The following is an 18,090-nucleotide window of genomic DNA, read 5'->3' on the forward strand; positions in this document are numbered from 1 at the left end:
GTTTTTTTGTTCGGCGCGTCCCAAATCACTTTCGGGGACGGTTTTGGGGACGCGACTGGAGATGCTCTGACCGATGTGCAGTTGTGGACATCATTTTTCACCGGAATTTTTTTATAAACCTTACCAACGGGATAAGGATCCCTCCCTTGGCTAGCTATAGGTTGTTTGTTAGATAGGATACACTAGTCACCATCATGATTTTCCATTAGCTGACCTTAGTGCTCAGTTCTTTTAGGAATCAGTGGCCAAGCTATGCTTACTTCCTAAACATGTCTATTTTTTGGAAGAAAACATACTATTTAATACATAGATTGAAATTGTTGGCTGAGCTTTGCTAATATTGGAAGAGGAAAGTGGAAATAATGATCTGCAAATGCAAGTACAAGTGCTACAAGATCTACTTCTCATGGCTAAGCTCTGGAGTGAAATGACTAGCACATAATTTACACCTTTGGATCATCCACATCTGACTTATAAACTGAAACTGGCTAATGGTTGCAATGATTGCCAAATTTCATTCAGTAGCATTAAGAAAGAGTGAATGGATCAGCGCGACTAGGGGGTGAATAGGCGCGACTAGGGGGTGTGATACGTCTCCGACGTATCGATAATTTCTTATGTTCCATGCCACATTATTGATGATATCTACATGTTTTATGCATACTTTATGTCATATTTATGCGTTTTCCGGAACTAACCTATTGACGAGATGCCAAAGTGCCGAGTTCTGTTTTACGCTGTTTTTGGTTTCAGAAATCCTAGTAAGGAAATATTCTCGGAATTGGACGAAATCAACGCCCAGCATCTTAGAATCTCCGGGAGCTTCCAGAACACCCGAGAGCCGCCAGAGAGGGGCCACAGGGGGGCCACACATGGTGGCGGCGCGGCCTAGGAGGGGGGCGCGCCGCCCTAGTGTCTGGTGGCCCCAGACCCCCTCCGAAGCTGCCCTTCCGCCTACTTAAAGCCTCCGTCGCGAAAACCCTACCACGTTCGACGAAACCAGAGAAAACCTTCCAGAGCCGTCGCGAAGCCAAGATCTGGGGGACAGGAGTCTCTGTTCCGGCACGCCGCCGGGACGGGGAAGTGCCCCCGGAAGGCTCCTCCATCGACACCACCGCCATCTCTGTCAACACCCGGATTTTTAAGTCCAGATGCCTATTATGCCATTCCTCGCAATCCCAGGAATATTGCTTTTTGCGAGACATAATAGATTCATATCACAACACATCATTCATTCCAACACATAATCGTCTTACAAATAAAGGATCACATGATCCAGTCTCATTACAATAATAGAAGTTCTATTTATTCATTACATAACACATAGCGGAAGCGAAAGTAGCGTAGTAGTAGTCCATCTATTCCACGAGCAAGCTGTTGACGTCGAAGTGATCCTAGTTGTCGTAGACGTCCTGCTGTCCTTCTTCCGGGTTCTGGTACTCGTCTTCATAGTCTGGCCATTTGAATAGCCAGGGACACAGCCGTGAGTACTTCAAAGTACATGCAAACTAATACTAAGGTAAATACTATCAACTATAATAAGGGGGTTCTAAGCTCTAGTTTCATTTGCATAAAGCCAGTTTTATTTCTTAAACACTTTAAAAATCAAAGCCTCTTCATTTGCTTAACTAACTCAAGTGGGAACATTAGTGTCATTCCCACAACTCAGTTGTGATTCAAAGTCAAAGTCACCTTTCAATTCAAATCACAAGTCACCATTCATATTTTGTTAGAAAAGTTCTGATGACGGAACAGTATGGCCTTTCCAACTGTCCATAACCGCGGACGCGGCTATTCGAATAGGTTTACTCTGCAGAGGTTGTACACTTGTGCCACAACAATTGCAATAGTTCGTCAGGGGTAAGCGGCCCTGATTTATCGTACGCAGTACGCGAACTACCAATCCTAACCTTTCATTTACATACCCTAGTATAGGCACCTCTCACCATGAGCTTGGCCTCCCAGTGAAGACAGACAGTCAGCCTGGGAACTGCACAGGGCTTGGGCCGGACATTCACCTCATTTCACGTCATTTCACATCATTCCTTTGGTAGAGGCAGCCTCCAGCATAACCCCGATGACGCTTGTTTCAGAGGGAACCCATACTAAGACACATAAATTTCCAGTTAAGCCTTACCCAGATTCAGGTATTGTGGGGGTACTTGTAAAATTGGAATGGTATCGCATCCGAACCCAATCATCAGTTTTGGTAAAATTCACCAAGTCCTTCACAAGTCATATTCACCTTCAAAATCTTTCAATAGAATGAATCATCATTCCAAGGTTTTCAAAGTCATTTCAATTTACAAGTTCCCAACTAGAATAGTCACTTTTAATATTGAGCACTAGCAACTAGTTATGAGAGGTGCTAAGTATCCTGGAGCTTGCTAAGCTAAGTGTGATGATCTTGTACTACTCTATAATTCAACCAAGTGAATCATAAATCAAAAAGTAACTTTGATAAATAAAAATCAAGTAAAGCTTGTAAAGTAAAAACTTGGGATAGGTTCATAAAGTAAAATGTAATGGTGCCTTGCTCTTGTAGAGCTTTGCACTTTGCAAGAGTATTATCTTGCAAACAAAATAGCTTGCATTAGTCTAGCTTGCATTGGTAATAGCTTGCCTTGGTTGGTGATGTGATCAAAGTTTTCTTGCTCTTCCTCTTGGTAGAAGACCTCTTCCTCTTGATAGTCTCCGGTACTAGCGTCTATAAACGAATACGAGGATACAATCACCAAACAACACTTAAGTATTCTTAATTAGCCTTATTGGCTCACACCAAGGATCTAGCATCACTACTTAACATTTATTCACAAATTATGCTAGGGTTTCTTTGTTTAATAATAGGAAAATAATTTCCTCTTATTGAAATTGGAATTAGGGTTTCTATTTAGTTCTTTGGAGAATAATTTCCTCTCATTGAAGCTTCTTAAGATTTAATCTCTCTTATGAATAATATATGACCTAGGTTGACCAAAGTCAACCTCTTCATACTTATCATTTAAGAAAGTGATTTAAATGAGATTCATCATCTCATGTTATTTAAATAACCATTGCAAAATCAAATACTATCTTGATTTAAATTCTACAAGTGATCAAGTATGAGCCTAGGTAAATAAGGGTCAACCCATTACTTCATATTACTTGAGAAATGATTTAAATGAGGTGCTACACCTCATGCATTTTAATACTAGTATGGAAAGATTTAATGTCTCTAAGTAACCAAGCATGAGGCTTATTAGACCAAGGTCAGTACCTCTATTTGAATTACTTAGGCTCACAATTTAAATGAGAGAAAAGCTCCCACACTATTTAAATAAATTTATGTGTATGTGTGAAATGGACTAGAAATAGCTCCATAATCATTAGTTGGATCTAGTCCATGATCATGCAAACAATTATGCTATATTTTTGCATAAACAATTAGATTATGTCAAATGTGATTTATTAGAGTTGGAATCAACTCAAAATCATTTATAGATAATTTTCAATATTTCTTTTAAGTTAGAAAAGGCCCTGCCTTGTTATTTTTATCATTTGAATTCCACTAAGAGTTTGGACATGAGGCCAGTGGCATTGTGTAGATAATTTCATTAGCTTTCTGAAAATATAAAAAAATTTCAATTTGGTGAAGTAGATTTCAAACTATTCAATTTTGAACTTGGCAGCAGTATTGGATTTGAACTAAATGGATTAAATCATATTTGAATTATCGGGCCACGCGGGAAAACTGAATGGGCCGAAACGAATTTAAATGGCGCAGCGCGGCCCAACAAGCATCTGGTGCGAGTGGGCTGCCTGACGAGCTGGGGGCCACCCGTCAGCGGCTCATAAACCCGCGAAACGTTACGCGCGAGGTGAACCGTTAGATTAGAGAGGAGATCCACGGCTCACAGAGGCCGTCGTCTCCGGTGGGATTCCGACGATCTCACGGCGTGACTAGGGGGTCGGAGGGCGTACCGAGGTTCCCGCGGGGCTCAGCTGGGTGCGCGGCGAGGTTGTCGACGACGAGGGATCGACTGGGACAGATGGCGACTCCGATGGTGGCTGAAATCGGCGGCGCTCTTCTCAGCACTGCCGCGGACTCCGGCAAACGATTGGCGAGCTATGGGGAGTAATTGGAGAGGGAAGTGATCGAGGAGAACTAGAAGTGAGAGGAAGTCGATTGGTGTGAGAGATTTGTCCAGGGGCGGCCTGCTTTTATAGGGGCGCGAGGTGGCCGTGGGGTACGGGTGAGGTCGACGGTGGCAATGGCGTTTCCAGGGCGTGAAGGGGCAAGGTAGGGGCGCAGGGCGTAGGCGACGTCTAGGAGAGGCTACCGCGCGTGCTGGCGCAGCAAGGGGAGGACAGGAGCGTGCTGGCAATGATCAAGTGCTCGCAGTACCGTGGCGGCAGAGTTGCGATCATGGCGACGGCGACGTAGCTTCCGTGGGCTAGCGAGGTTGTCTAGCGGGTTGCGGGCGCAGAGGGCCGTGCGCGTGCAAAGTGAGAGAGGGATAGGTGGACGAGGGCGACGGGTCGACGGTGTGCTCGGGCGCGTCCGGAGACATGCCGGGCGCGCTCACCGCGTGCCCGGCATGTTTTCACGGCGTGTCGGGCACGCGCGTTCCGGCCAATGGCGCGCAAGGGTGAGGCTCGGCCGTGCACGCGGTGTCCTTGTGCTCCGGAGAGGCTATTAGACATGGTGTAGGAGAGAGTAGGGGCTCGGATCGCTCGAGTGCACGGGTGGCCGGCATGGCCACGGCATGCCATAGTTTAGGGTTTCTCCACTCCTCAAATCGCACGGGCAAGGACTTGCAATGATGCGGGGGTACTAGAGAGGCAATGATCAACAAGATTCACCAAGGGTTTAGTCTAAAATCTGTTGGATATTTGCATGTTTGCTCAATTCAGTTTCATGTCTGCCAGGTGTTTGATAGAATGGCCGCAAGAGAAAAATATTTGAAATTTGAAAATCTTTTTGGTGCACTTCATTCATATAATTAAAGAGAAAGAATGGTGCTGGTGGTGGATTTGGTTAAGTTTTGTGGGATTTCCAAAAAGGGGTTGATCTTCACATAGTTTCAAAGTCTTCACTTGTCTCCTCTATTCTGGTCAACCTGGTCAACATCAGTACTAATGGTCAACATGAAAGTTGTTCCCCATCACTTGGTCTTGGATGACATGGCTTTGGTTGACCAAGGTTGGTTGAGGAATCAGAAGATAAATGGGTGCAAAGTGGGGAAGAAATTATAAATGGCCCAAATGACCATTATCACATGTATGTAAGTTTTGAATTTTGCTTTGATTTGATTTTGGTTTCTTTGATGCAATTGTGTTTGTTTAACATATATGAACATTCTACAAGCAATAGATCAAGCCATGGTGGCCTTTGATGAAGATTTGCAAAATTGGTGTTATGTGTATGTGAGTAAAAATGGAATTATCTCACCCTTTGATTTCTCTCCAAAAGATTTGATATTTCCTGACTCTAATGTGATTCTTATTAGTTTAGAAACATTTTAAGACCATTGAAACCAATTCAAAAGGTCTTGTTCAAAGATTTGCAATTTTGGCCTTAATACATAAGAGATGAGGTGTCAAATTTTACTAAACTTGTAAATGGTTGATCTTGCTTTACTTGGACATGGGTTAGGGTCAATTTAGTGTTATATTAGGTTGAGAGATGGTTTCACATCATTTGGTCAAGGTTTGGAGTCATAGGGCAAAATTTGGTGAAAAGGGTTATGTGTCACATATGCCTCTATGCATATGTTGTATTTTAATTTTAATTTCACTTGGCTTGACCCAAATGAGGTTGTGGAGTGTTGAGATGGTATATAGGGGTGATCCAACCATTCACCACATATCTTAGGGACAATTTTCTTAAATTCACAAATTTGCTATTTTACTCACATATGCCTCTATGGCATTTTTAGTTTCTTTTTATTTTCTTTGGAAACAACTTGAATTAGGTTTGATAAGTACTAGGTAAGGTGTGTGAAGTTTTTCCAAACCTCTAAACAAAGTAGAAAAGCTTAGGGTAAAGTTTTGTAAAAATAGTCATAGGCACCTATGCTTTTTTCTTATTTAATTTCATTTTATTTTATTTTAACTAGGATGGTGAAAAGAGGGGTGAGGTTTAGGGTTTAAGGTTATTTCAAAACTACTTTAACAAGCAATCATGGCAATAGCACAAGAATTAAGCAAGATCACTATGTATCACACCTAATTTAATAACAGTTTTTGTTGGTTCCAAAATTTGGAACTAGGGAAATTCATTTGTTTTATTTTGAAATTTTTGGGATGTTACAATCTCCATCAACGCTGCTGTCCACCATGAGGAGGGAGTAGTTCTCCATCGAGGCTCGGGGCTGTACCGGTAGCTATGTGGTTAATCTCTCTCCTATGTGCTTCAATACAATAATCTCATGAGCTACCTTACATGATTGAGATTCATATGATGATGCTTGTAATCTAGATGTCATTATGCTAGTCAAGTGGGTTTTACTTATGTGATCTCCGGAGACTCCTTGTCCCACGTGTGTAAAGGTGACGAGTGTGTGCACCGTGTGGGTCTCTTAGGCTATATTTCACAGAATACTTATTCACTATTATGAATGGCATAGTGAAGTGCTTATTTATATCTCTTTATGATTGCAATGTGTTTTGTATCACAATATATCTGTGTGCTACTCTAGTGATGTTATTAAAGTAGTTTATTCCTCCCTGCACGGTGTAATGGTGACGAGTGTGTGCATCGTGTAGTACTTGGCGTAGGCTATGATTGTGATCTCTTGTAGATTATGAAGTTAACTATTGCTATGATAGTATTGATGTGATCTATTCCTCCTTTCGTAGTGTGAAGGTGACGAGTGTGCATGCTATGTTAGTACTTGGTTTGGTTATGTTGATCTGTCATGCACTCTAAGGTTATTTAAACATGAACATCGAATATTGTGGAGCTTGTTAACTCCGGCATTGAGGGTTCGTGTAATCCTACACGATTAGTGGTGTTCATCATCCAACAAGAGGGTGTAGAGTCTAGCATCTATCTATTTATTCTGTTATGTGATCGGTGTTGAGAGTGTCCACTAGTGAAAGTATGATCCCTAGGCCTTGTTCCTAAATACTGCTATCGCTGCTTGTTTACTCGTTTCTCTGCATCTCTACTGTCTGCAATATTACCACCATCAACCACACGCCAGTCCTGGGCAAAGCACTTTTCTGGTGCCGTTGCTACTGCTTATATTTATTCATACCACATGTATTTCACTATCTTTTCGCCAAACTAGTGCACCTATTAGGTGTGTTGGGGACACAAGAGACTTCTTGCTTTGTGGTTGCAGGGTTGCTTGAGAGGGATATCTTTGACCTCTTCCTCCCTGAGTTCGATAAACCTTGGGTGATCCACTTAAGGGAAACTTGCTTGCTGTTCTACAAACCTCTACTCTTGGAGGCCCAACATCTGTCTACAAGAATAGAAGCACCCGTAGAAATCAAGCACTTTTACAGGCGCCGTTGCCGGGGAGGAAAGGTAAAAGGCACTCATACTCCGGTCCCAGGTAAAGTACTTTTTCTGGCGCCGTTGTGTGTGTGCTCGAAGCTATTTCCTTTAGATCCTGCAATTGCATCTTTTTGTTTCTTGTTTACACTAGTTAGGCATAATGGACAACAATGAGCTTCTTATTCTATTTCCTGATTTAAGACATGGATGGTTTGATGCGAAAATTAAAAAACCCATGGAACATATTAGTATGAACACTTTGAATACCATTGTTGCTAATGATATAGAAAGTTCTAAGCTTGGGGAAGCTGGTTCTTATGAGCATGATCTTTTTAGTCCCCCAAGCATTGAGGAGAAAATTTACTTTGATGATACTTTGCCTCCTATTTATGATGATTATAATGATGGTAGTCTTTTGGTGCCGCCTACTATGGAGGATAAATTTGATTATGATTACAATATGCCTCCTATATTTGATGATAAAAATAATAATGATAGCTACTTTGTTGAATTTGCTCCCACTATTACTAATAAAATTGATTATGCTTATGTTGGGAGTAGTAATAATTTTATGCATGAGACTCATGATAAGAATGCTTTATGTGATAGTTATATTGTTGAGTTTGCTCATTATGCTACTGGACATTATTATGAGAGAGGAAAATATGGTTGTAGAAATTTTCATGTTACTAAAATACCTCTCTATATGCTTAAAATTTTGAAATTGAGCTTGTCTAGTTTTCCTATGCTTATTGCATTATGCCTACATAACTTGTTTATTTACAAGATTCCTTTTCATAGGAAGCATGTTAGACTTAAATGTGTTTTGAATTTGCCTCTTGATGCTCTCTTTTGCTTCAAATACTATTTCTTGCGAGTGCATCATTAAAACTGCTGAGCCCATCTTAATGGCTATAAAGAAAGAACTTCTTGGGAGATAACCCATGTGTTTATTTTGCTACAGTACTTTTATTGTGTATTTGAGTCTTGGAAGTTGTTACTACTGTAGCAACCTCTACTTATCTTATTTTTATCGCATTGTTGTGCCAAGTAAAGTCTTTGATAGTAAGGTTCATACTAGATTTGGATTACTGCGCAGAAACAGATTTCTTGCTGTCACGAATTTGGGCCTAATTCTCTGTAGGTAACTCAGAAAATTATGCCAATTTACGTGAGTGATCTCAGATATGTTCGCAACTTTCATTCAATTTGAGCATTTTCATTTGAGAAAGTCTGGTGCCTCTTTAAAATTCGTCTTTACGGACTGTTCTGTTTTGACAGATTCTGCCTTTTATTTCGCATTGCCTCTTTTGCTATGTTGGATGGATTTCTTTGTTCCATTACCTTCCAGTAGCTTTGAGCAATGTCCAGAAGTGTTAAGAATGATTGTGTCACCTCTGAACATGTGCGTTTTTGATTATGCACTAACCCTCTAATGAGTTTGTTTCGAGTTTGGTGTGGAGGAAGTTTTCAAGGGTCAAGAGAGGAGGATGATATACTATGATCAAGAAGAGTGAAAAGGCTAAGCTTGGGGATGCCCCCGTGGTTCATCCCTGCATATTTTAAGAAGACTCAAGCGTCTAAGCTTGGGGATGCCTAAGGCATCCCTTCTTCATTGACAACTTATCAGGTTTCTTCTCTTGAAACTATATTTTTATTCGGTCACATCTTATGTACTTTACTTGGAGCGTCAGTGTGCTTTTATTTTTGTTTTGTTATTTTCATTCTCTGAATAAATACATGCTTGTGTGGGAGAGAGACACGCTCCGCTGGTTCATATGAACACATGTGTTCTTAGCTCATAATGTTCATGGCGTAGGTTGAACTGCTTCGTTAATTGTTATATGGTTGGAAATGGGAAATGCTACATGTGGTAATTGATAAAATGTCTTGGATAATTTGATACTTGGCAATTGTTGTGCTCATGTTTAAGCTCTTGCATCATATACTTTGCACCCATTAATGAAGAAATACATAGAGCTTGCTAAAATTTAGTTTGCATAATTGGTCTCTCTAAGGTCTAGATAATTTCTAGTATTGAGTTTGAACAACAAGGAAGACGGTGTAGAGTCTTATAATGTTTACAATATGTCTTTTATGTGAGTTTTGCTGCACCGGTTCATCCTTGTGTTTGTTTCAAATAACTTTGCTAGCCTAAACCTTGTATCGAGAGGGAATACTTCTCATGCATCCAAATCCTTGAGCCAATAACTATGCCATTTGTGTCCACCATACCTACCTACTACATGGTATTTCTCCGCCATTCCAAAGTAAATTGCTTGAGTGCTACCTTTAAAATTTCCATCATTCGCCTTTGCAATATATAGCTCATGGGACAAATAGCTTAAAAACTATTGTGGTATTGAATATGTACTTATGCATTTTATCTCTTATTAAGTTGCTTGTCTGTGCGATAACCATGTTTACGGGGACGCCATCAACACTTTGTTGAATATCATGTGAGTTGCTATGCATGTCGCGTCTTGTCCGAAGTAAGGGAGATTTACCACTAGTTGAATGGTTAGAGCATGCATACTGTTAGAGAAGAACATTGGGCCGCTAACTAAAGCCATGAATCATGGTGGAAGTTTCAGTTTTGGACAAATATCCTCAATCTCATATGAGAACATTAATTGTTGCTAATTGCTTATGCATTAAAGAGGAGTCCATTATCTGTTGTCTATGTTGTCCCGGTATGGATGTCTAAGTTGAGAATAATCAAAAGCGAGAAATCCAATGCGAGCTTTCTCCTTAGACCTTTGTACGAGCGGCATAGAGGTACCCCTTTGTGACACTTGGTTAAAACATGTGTATTGCGATGATAATCCCGGTAATCCAAGCTAATTAGGACAAGGTGCGGGCACTATTAGTATACTATGCATGAGGCTTGCAACTTTTAAGATATACTCCCTCTGTTCCATTCTATAGTGCCTATAGTTTTTTGGCACGGAAATTAGCGCAAGAGTATTTTTTACACAAGACCCCTAGCTGAATGATTTTAGATCAACGTAAAATTTGGGAAATCCATATCTTCCTAACTTACCATAACAAATTTGGGAGCTGAACGATTTGGGAGCTGAACGGGGAGGGGGTAATTGAAAAAAATGCTAAGCTACAACCTTATATTCTGAAACAAATGCCAAAAATCTATAGGCACTATAAAAAGGAACGCAGGGAGTAATTTACATGATACATATGCTTTATTACTACCGTTGACAAAATTGTTTCATGTTTTCAAAATAAAAGCTCTAGCACAAATATAGCAATCGATGCTTTCCTCTTTGAAGGACCATTCTTTTACTTTTATGTTGAGTCGGTTCACCTATCTCTCTCCACCTCAAGAAGCAAACACTTGTGTGAACTGTGCATTGATTCCTACATACTTGCATATTGCACTTGTTATATTACTTTACATTGACAATATCCATGAGATATACATGTTATAAGTTGAAAGCAACCGCTGAAACTTAATCTTCCTTTGTGTTGCTTCAATACCTTTACTATGAATTTATTGCTTTATGAGTTAACGCTTATGCAAGACTTATTGATGCTTGTCTTGAAAGTACTATTCATGAAAAGTCTTTGCTTTATGATTCAATTGTTTACTCATGTCATTACCATTGTTTTGATCGCTGCATTCATTACATGTGTTTACAATAGTATGATCAAGGTTATGATGGCATGTCACTCCAGAAATTATCTTTGTTATCGTTTACCTGCTCGGGACGAGCAGAAACTAAGCTTGGGGATGCTGATACGTCTCCGACGTATATGTTCCATGCCACATTATTGATGATATCTACATGTTTTATGCATACTTTATGTCATATTTATGCGTTTTCCGGAACTAACCTATTGACGAGATGCCAAAGTGCCAGTTCCTGTTCTCTGCTGTTTTTGGTTTCAGAAATCCTAGTAAGGAAATATTCTCGGAATTGGACGAAATCAACATCCAGCATCTTAGAATCTCCGGGAGCTTCCAGAACACCCGAGAGCCGCCAGAGAGGGGCCACAGGGGGGCCACACATGGTGGCGGCGCGGCCCAGGAGGGGGGCGCGCCGCCCTAGTGTCTGGTGGCCCTAGACCCCCTCCGAAGCTGCCCTTGCGCCTACTTAAAGCCTCCGTCGCGAAAACCCTACCACGTTCGACGAAACCAGAGAAAACCTTCCAGAGCCGCCGCCATCGCGAAGCCAAGATCTGGGGGACAGGAGTCTCTGTTCCGGCACGCCGCCGGGATGGGGAAGTGCCCCCGGAAGGCTCCTCCATCGACACCACCGCCATCTCCATCAACGCTGCTGTCTCCCATGAGGAGGGAGTATTCTCCATCAAGGCCCGGGGCTATACCGGTAGCTATGTGGTTAATCTCTCTCCTATGTGCTTCAATACAATAATCTCATGAGCTGCCTTACATGATTGAGATTCATATGATGATGCTTGTAATCTAGATGTCATTATGCTAGTCAAGTGGGTTTTACTTATGTGATCTCCGGAGACTCCTTGTCCCACGTGTGTAAAGGTGACGAGTGTGTGCACCGTGTGGGTCTCTTAGGCTATATTTCACTGTAATACTTATTCACTATTATGAATGGCATAGTGAAGTGCTTATTTATATCTCTTTATGATTGCAATGTGTTTTGTATCACAATATATCTGTGTGCTACTCTAGTGATGTTATTAAAGTAGTTTATTCCTCCTGCACGGTGTAATGGTGATAGTGTGTGCATCGTGTAGTACTTGGCGTAGGCTATGATTGTGATCTCTTGTAGATTATGAAGTTAACTATTGCTATGATAGTATTGATGTGATCTATTCCTCCTTTCGTAGTGTGAAGGTGACGAGTGTGCATGCTATGTTAGTACTTGGTTTGGTTATGTTGATCTGTCATGCACTCTAAGGTTATTTAAACATGAACATCGAATATTGTGGAGCTTGTTAACTCCGGCATTGAGGGTTTGCGTAATCCTACACAGTTAGTGGTGTTCATCATCCAACAAGAGGGTGTAGAGTCTAGCATCTATCTATTTATTCTGTTATGTGATCAATGTTGAGAGTGTCCACTAGTTAAAGTATGATCCCTAGGTCTTGTTTGTAGCGATCCGACCCGGTACGGGTTGAATCTCTGTGCATAATAGTGCTAGTCCCTGGATCAATCGCTAGCACACACAGTTTAAGATGTAATACCAAGAAACAAAGGTCTTTATTACATCGCATGATCCAGATATTACATAATAATTACAAGTTGCATAGCACAAGGCTAGCTCAATATCGAGTTTACAACGAAACATATCGGCATGGAGCCCTTCGTCTTCATGTGCCACGAGCGAAGCATGTCGAGTATAGACTCGTAACCCTAACCATCGAACCTCACTCGTTCATAGGAATATACGCAACATAAAACGTTGCAGCCACGCTGAGGTCAATACATTTGGAATTGTATTGGCGAGTATCACTAGAGATTTATAACAAACCTATCAAGTACATTTTCAAGGTGAGGGTTCAAACTTTTATTTTATTTTGCACAAAGCAATCATAGTATCGTCCTAGTTTTATCCCAGCAACTTTAATCTCCGAACTCCTCTAGTGCACATGTGAGTAGGTCAAGCTCAGGGCCCCTACCATGCAAATCTTCTTTTCTCCATTGCACATGTCGATAAGTCGGGTTCAATACCCTTACCATGCCAATCTCCATTCCACTAGTGTACATGTCGGCAAGTCGGGCTCAATACCCTTACCATGCCACCACCGAGTGTACATGTCGGTAAGTCGGGCTCAACCCCATTACCATGCCACCACCGAGTGTACATGTCGGTAAGTCGGGCTCAACGCCCTTACCATGCCACTCACTACCGAGTGTACATGTCGATAAGTCGGGCTCAACGCCCTTACCATGTCACCCTCCCTTCAACTAGTGTACATGTCGATGAAGTCGGGCTCCATGCCCTTACCATGCCACTCGACCTATACATGTCGATGAAGTCGGGATCAAACCCCTTACCATGTCGGTCGACCTACAACCTTCTCAAGTACTATCCATATCCGCCCCAATTCATACAATAATTGTTTTGTCAACTCAAAATTAACCTTTCAACTAATACATACACATGACATGATATTCCACTCACTTATAAAGTAAGCATATCCAAGCAATCAAACAAAGGTTGACTACAAATGAATCCAATCATAAAAACATATGGCTATCAAATGAATACAATCATAAAAACATATGGCTATCCTAAGCCGGGTTTCATAGCAATAGCACACAATCCATCAATAACAATCCTACACATGTATTTGTACTAAAATCCTACTGCACATATAGGAAAACAATAGATCTGTTATGATCAAAAGTTCAACTTGCCTTATTTGTCGTTGGCGTTCGCACTCTTCTTGCAAGAACAGGGGTTACACTCCGCACGATCTAGGTGATAAAATAATCACAATAAATATCTAGAGAGCACAAACAGAGAAAACACATAACAAAATAATGCATGGATACTCTCAAAATAACTTAGGTTCGAAACTAGTTTATAAGAATTTGTTTATTCAATAGGAATTTCGAAAAGGCATTTTAATACAAGCTGTGAACTTATGCATAAAATAATTTCGAAAATCACAAATAAGTATTCTAGTCTATGGGAGATTTCTTTATATTTAATTTTCGACTAGAATCAACTTAAGATCATTTATATAATTTAAAATATAGTGTAAATACTATAAACAATATTATTAATTTGAAAAATCCTTAGGTTACGTGAAATCTCAAATTAACAGTACCAAGTTGTGCTTATCATTTTTCTGAATCCAACGCTATATTATTTGCTAAAATCCGAATTACGAAAATATATTTATGATTTTTAAAAGATTAAACATTTCGCGGACTTTTAATAATTTTGTCTAAAAAGTTGTCAGAAAAAGTTTCTCGGATGGAGAAACTTTCTACACCAAAGTTGCAGGGAACTTAATTACAAACTCAATGGAAAAAAGAATCGTCTAAAACGGAGCTCTAGATTTATTGTTACGAATTTTCAAAAAAAATTATGGGTGAACAAGCTAGCACATCCTGCACGTGATCGATGTGATCGATCGTGAGGCCTGGTTCAGTTATCTGTACTAACGTAGGCTCTCAGATTTAGATCTAACGTTAGTGGCAGATTTGACTTAATCTACCTCAAACTGTAAGCTGCCGGCTACTTACAATGGCAGAAGCCCGCCGTTGTCGTCGATGTGGCCGAGGGAAAATAGACTCCGGGTGCTGCTCGATGTGGGGAACTCGAAAGCGTGTTCATCGCGCTGGTGCTCTTCCTTCAACGGCGAGCAGAGGTGGCCGGAGTCACATGGCGCGATGGTGACCAGGTTCATACGACGACAGTGATATCAGTGTCGTTGACGAATTCGTCGTTTTGCTGCGCAATAAAACAAACCAGGAGGCTCAGATGATGCGCGAGTTCACAAGAAGAAGGTTGGATCAAGATTGGGCGGCGGGGCTTACGAATTTTATCAGAATCCACAGAATACTGCGGCGGTAGGCGGGACTCCGGCGGTGAAATTGGACGGCCTGGCGGCACCAAAATTAGGGTTTCAGAGGGGCACCATCAGAGGAGATATGTGGGTATTTATAGGGATTTTATTTCGTGTGAAACGGATCGAAATCGAACTAGAATCGGAGATTTTGGTGGTCAGTTTTGGAGACGAACTCGTACAGTTCGTGGCCTGTGCTGGAGCTAGGAGATGGCCTGACACGTGGGTCCGTGTGGAAAAAAAAATACAGGGGTGCTGGGCACAGGGTGTTGTTGCTGCGCTAGGCTAGCTCGGCCTTTGGGCACGCGTGGTGCTGGCTGGGTTGGCTCGCGGCTTGAGCTGGCCGGCCGATCAGTTTTTACTTTATTTTCTTTCCTTCTCTTAATCTTTAAATCGCTTTAGGCCACCACATTGATTCAAACAAACTTTGTAAAATTTATAATCTACCCAGTATGATTTTCGGATACTAATAATTACTCTTTCAGTTCAAAATAAAAACACAAGTACACACTTGTCGTGCGAGGCTATTTAGAAAACAAGAAACATAAATTGGATTTATTGAAATCAAACGATTAAAATATTTCCCGAAACTGAAAGTTTTCGCAAGTTTTATTTCAACATGAATTTTGATATTGAAATCGAAACGACTCAATTAACTTTATAAAACTAATATTGATCAAAACCAATTACAAAAATATTATTGTGCATATAACACTTTATATGGCTACTTGGTCATTGATATATCAAAATAAAGTTTGGGACTTTTGAGTAAAGCAAGTTTGTAAATGTAAATATTTTTTTGAATGGACTTTTGAATATTTTATTTTGTAGAGACATTGAACAAACTTCTCAAAAAATATTTTATGTTTAAAGAAAAAAATCAAGATCAGGTATTTTTGGACATCACTTTAGAATGTTTGCAATAAATACATTGAAGTTAGATAGTCATCGTAATCCACTCGTAATAAGTATTCTTAAATCCAGTTTGGTAAAAGTTAAACAAGTTTTAAAAAGTTTTTTTTTCCTTGTGAAATTTCAACAAAGATAAACAATTCAATCAACTAAATTTATTTATTTTTACATTCCAAAATTTGGAAATTTTGGGATGTTACATTGTTCCTAAATACTGCTATCGCTGCTTGTTTACTGTTTTAATGCATCTCTACTGTCCGCAATATTACCACCATCAACCACACGCCAGTCCTGGGCAAAGCACTTTTCTGGTGCCGTTGCTACTGCTTATATTTATTCATACCACATGTATTTCACTATCTCTTCGCCGAACTAGTGCACCTATTAGGTGTGTTGGGGACACAAGAGACTTCTTGCTTTGTGGTTGCGGGGTTGCTTGAGAGGGATATCTTTGACCTCTTCCTCCCTGAGTTCGATAAACCTTGGGTGATCCACTTAAGGGAAACTTGCTGCTGTTCTACAAACCTCTGCTCTTGGAGGCCCAACACTGTCTACAAGAATAGAAGCACCCGTAGACATCAGGGTGCAATGCAATAAGGCAAGTAAAGCAAGTAGTAAAGCAAATAAATGAGCAAGTATGAGAGAACGACACAACCAGACAGAAGCGGAGACGAGGCGATATGTTTTACCGTAGTTCCTTCCACAAGAGAGAGTACGTTTGTGTTGAGGAGGTGTGGACCACTAAGGTCCAACAGCCACTAAGGCTTCACCTTATTCCTCAAGGAAACCCCACAAAGTAGTTCCTTTTTCTCCACTAATAAAGCCGGTCGAGGCGGCTATTCCTTCACACAAGGTCGAGGCGATATGTTTTACCGTAGTTCTTTTTCTTCTTGGTCCTTCTCTTTCTCTTCTTCTTTGGCTTGATAGCCGCATCTCCTTCATTGCTAGATCCCTCCTGGCTCCACCTTTAGCTTCAAGATTCCTCTCCAATTAAATGGAATGGACTCGGAGTCTCTCTATCTTGGCCTTCAACCTATTGACTTCGTCTTCATGCTCCAGGAAGGGTGAGTGATAACAAACACTTACACTTCCTTCTCCTTGTTCAACCGGAAATGCTCTTTCAATGCATCCTCTTGGAGAGAGTTGATCTCCAAGAGTTTGTGATTGCATCTCTCCAATGTTGCGATATCATCTTCATGATTGCAACAAATAGAACGGTACTTTCTCAAGGGGAAGTACTCCTTCAAAGCTTCTCATTGCATGGCATTGATCTCCAAAAGCTTGGCCTTGCTCCTTTCGAGGGCGGCAATATCTTCCTCATGATCACAACAAGGTACTTTCTCCCTGCTCAATCAGAAGTACTCATCCAAGGCTTCTTCTTGGAGAGATTTAACCTCCAAGAGTGTTGACTTATGCCTTCTCAAGGCGGCAAGCTCCTCTACATGGTCACAACAAGAGTTAGACACTTCTACTTCTTTCTCCTTTAGAGCTTCCCCTTGAGGTTGATCACTTGACTTAGAGAGAACTACAAACTTACTCTCCAAGGATTTGTAGTCCTTGTTGAGGGTTTCCAATTCCTCAAGTAACTTGGTGCGGTCAACATCAAGAGAAAGCTTCTCCTTTTTAAAAATACCCACTAAGGCGAGAGCATGATCTCGATCCTTAGTGAGTTGGGAGATGATAACATTGTTAGACACTTCTAAGTTCAAAACACTTGCTTGAAGAGAAATGCGTAAATTGTGCTCCTCCTCATGCGCTTGAGTGAGAGAGGCAATCTCATCGGCCACCTCCCTCCCAAGCCTCTCCTTCTTCTCAAGAAGATCTTGAGCTGCTCCTAGTTGATACATGAAAGCCTCTACATGTATCTTGGTGTCCCCTTGCATGTTAGTGAGAAAAACATCCAAACCCATAACCTCTCGCTTGATAGAGAGGCTTGTAGCATCATCAATAGTACAAGCAATAGACGAGGATGTAGGTTTTGGGGGACAGATACCTCCGAAGATATCTTTTCCATGAGGCAATGAGAGTTGTTGGGGATGAGGTTCTCATTTGGAGAGTCGAAGAGGGATTTGGAGGGAGTGGAAATGGCGATGGCGGCCACTCCCTCATCCTCCTTGTTCGAGCTCTTGTCATCATTGTCACAACCGTCGTCAGAGGAGTACACAACACTCTTG

The 18,090-nt window shown here is 41.0% G+C and overlaps 1 long non-coding RNA gene across 1 annotated transcript; it reads right to left on the reverse strand.

The window, feature by feature from the left end:
* Positions 1–13,844: 13,844 nt before the first annotated feature.
* On the reverse strand, positions 13,845–15,206 carry LOC124670401. Its single transcript, XR_006992519.1, has 3 exons — positions 14,976–15,206; positions 14,682–14,889; positions 13,845–13,904 (listed from the first exon to the last, which is right to left on the reverse strand). It is a non-coding gene; the product is annotated as an uncharacterized LOC124670401 (long non-coding RNA).
* Positions 15,207–18,090: the final 2,884 nt, after the last annotated feature.

The sequence above is a fragment of the Lolium rigidum genome, chromosome 7, assembly GCF_022539505.1.
Source record: "Lolium rigidum isolate FL_2022 chromosome 7, APGP_CSIRO_Lrig_0.1, whole genome shotgun sequence".
Taxonomy (NCBI): Eukaryota; Viridiplantae; Streptophyta; class Magnoliopsida; order Poales; family Poaceae; genus Lolium; species Lolium rigidum.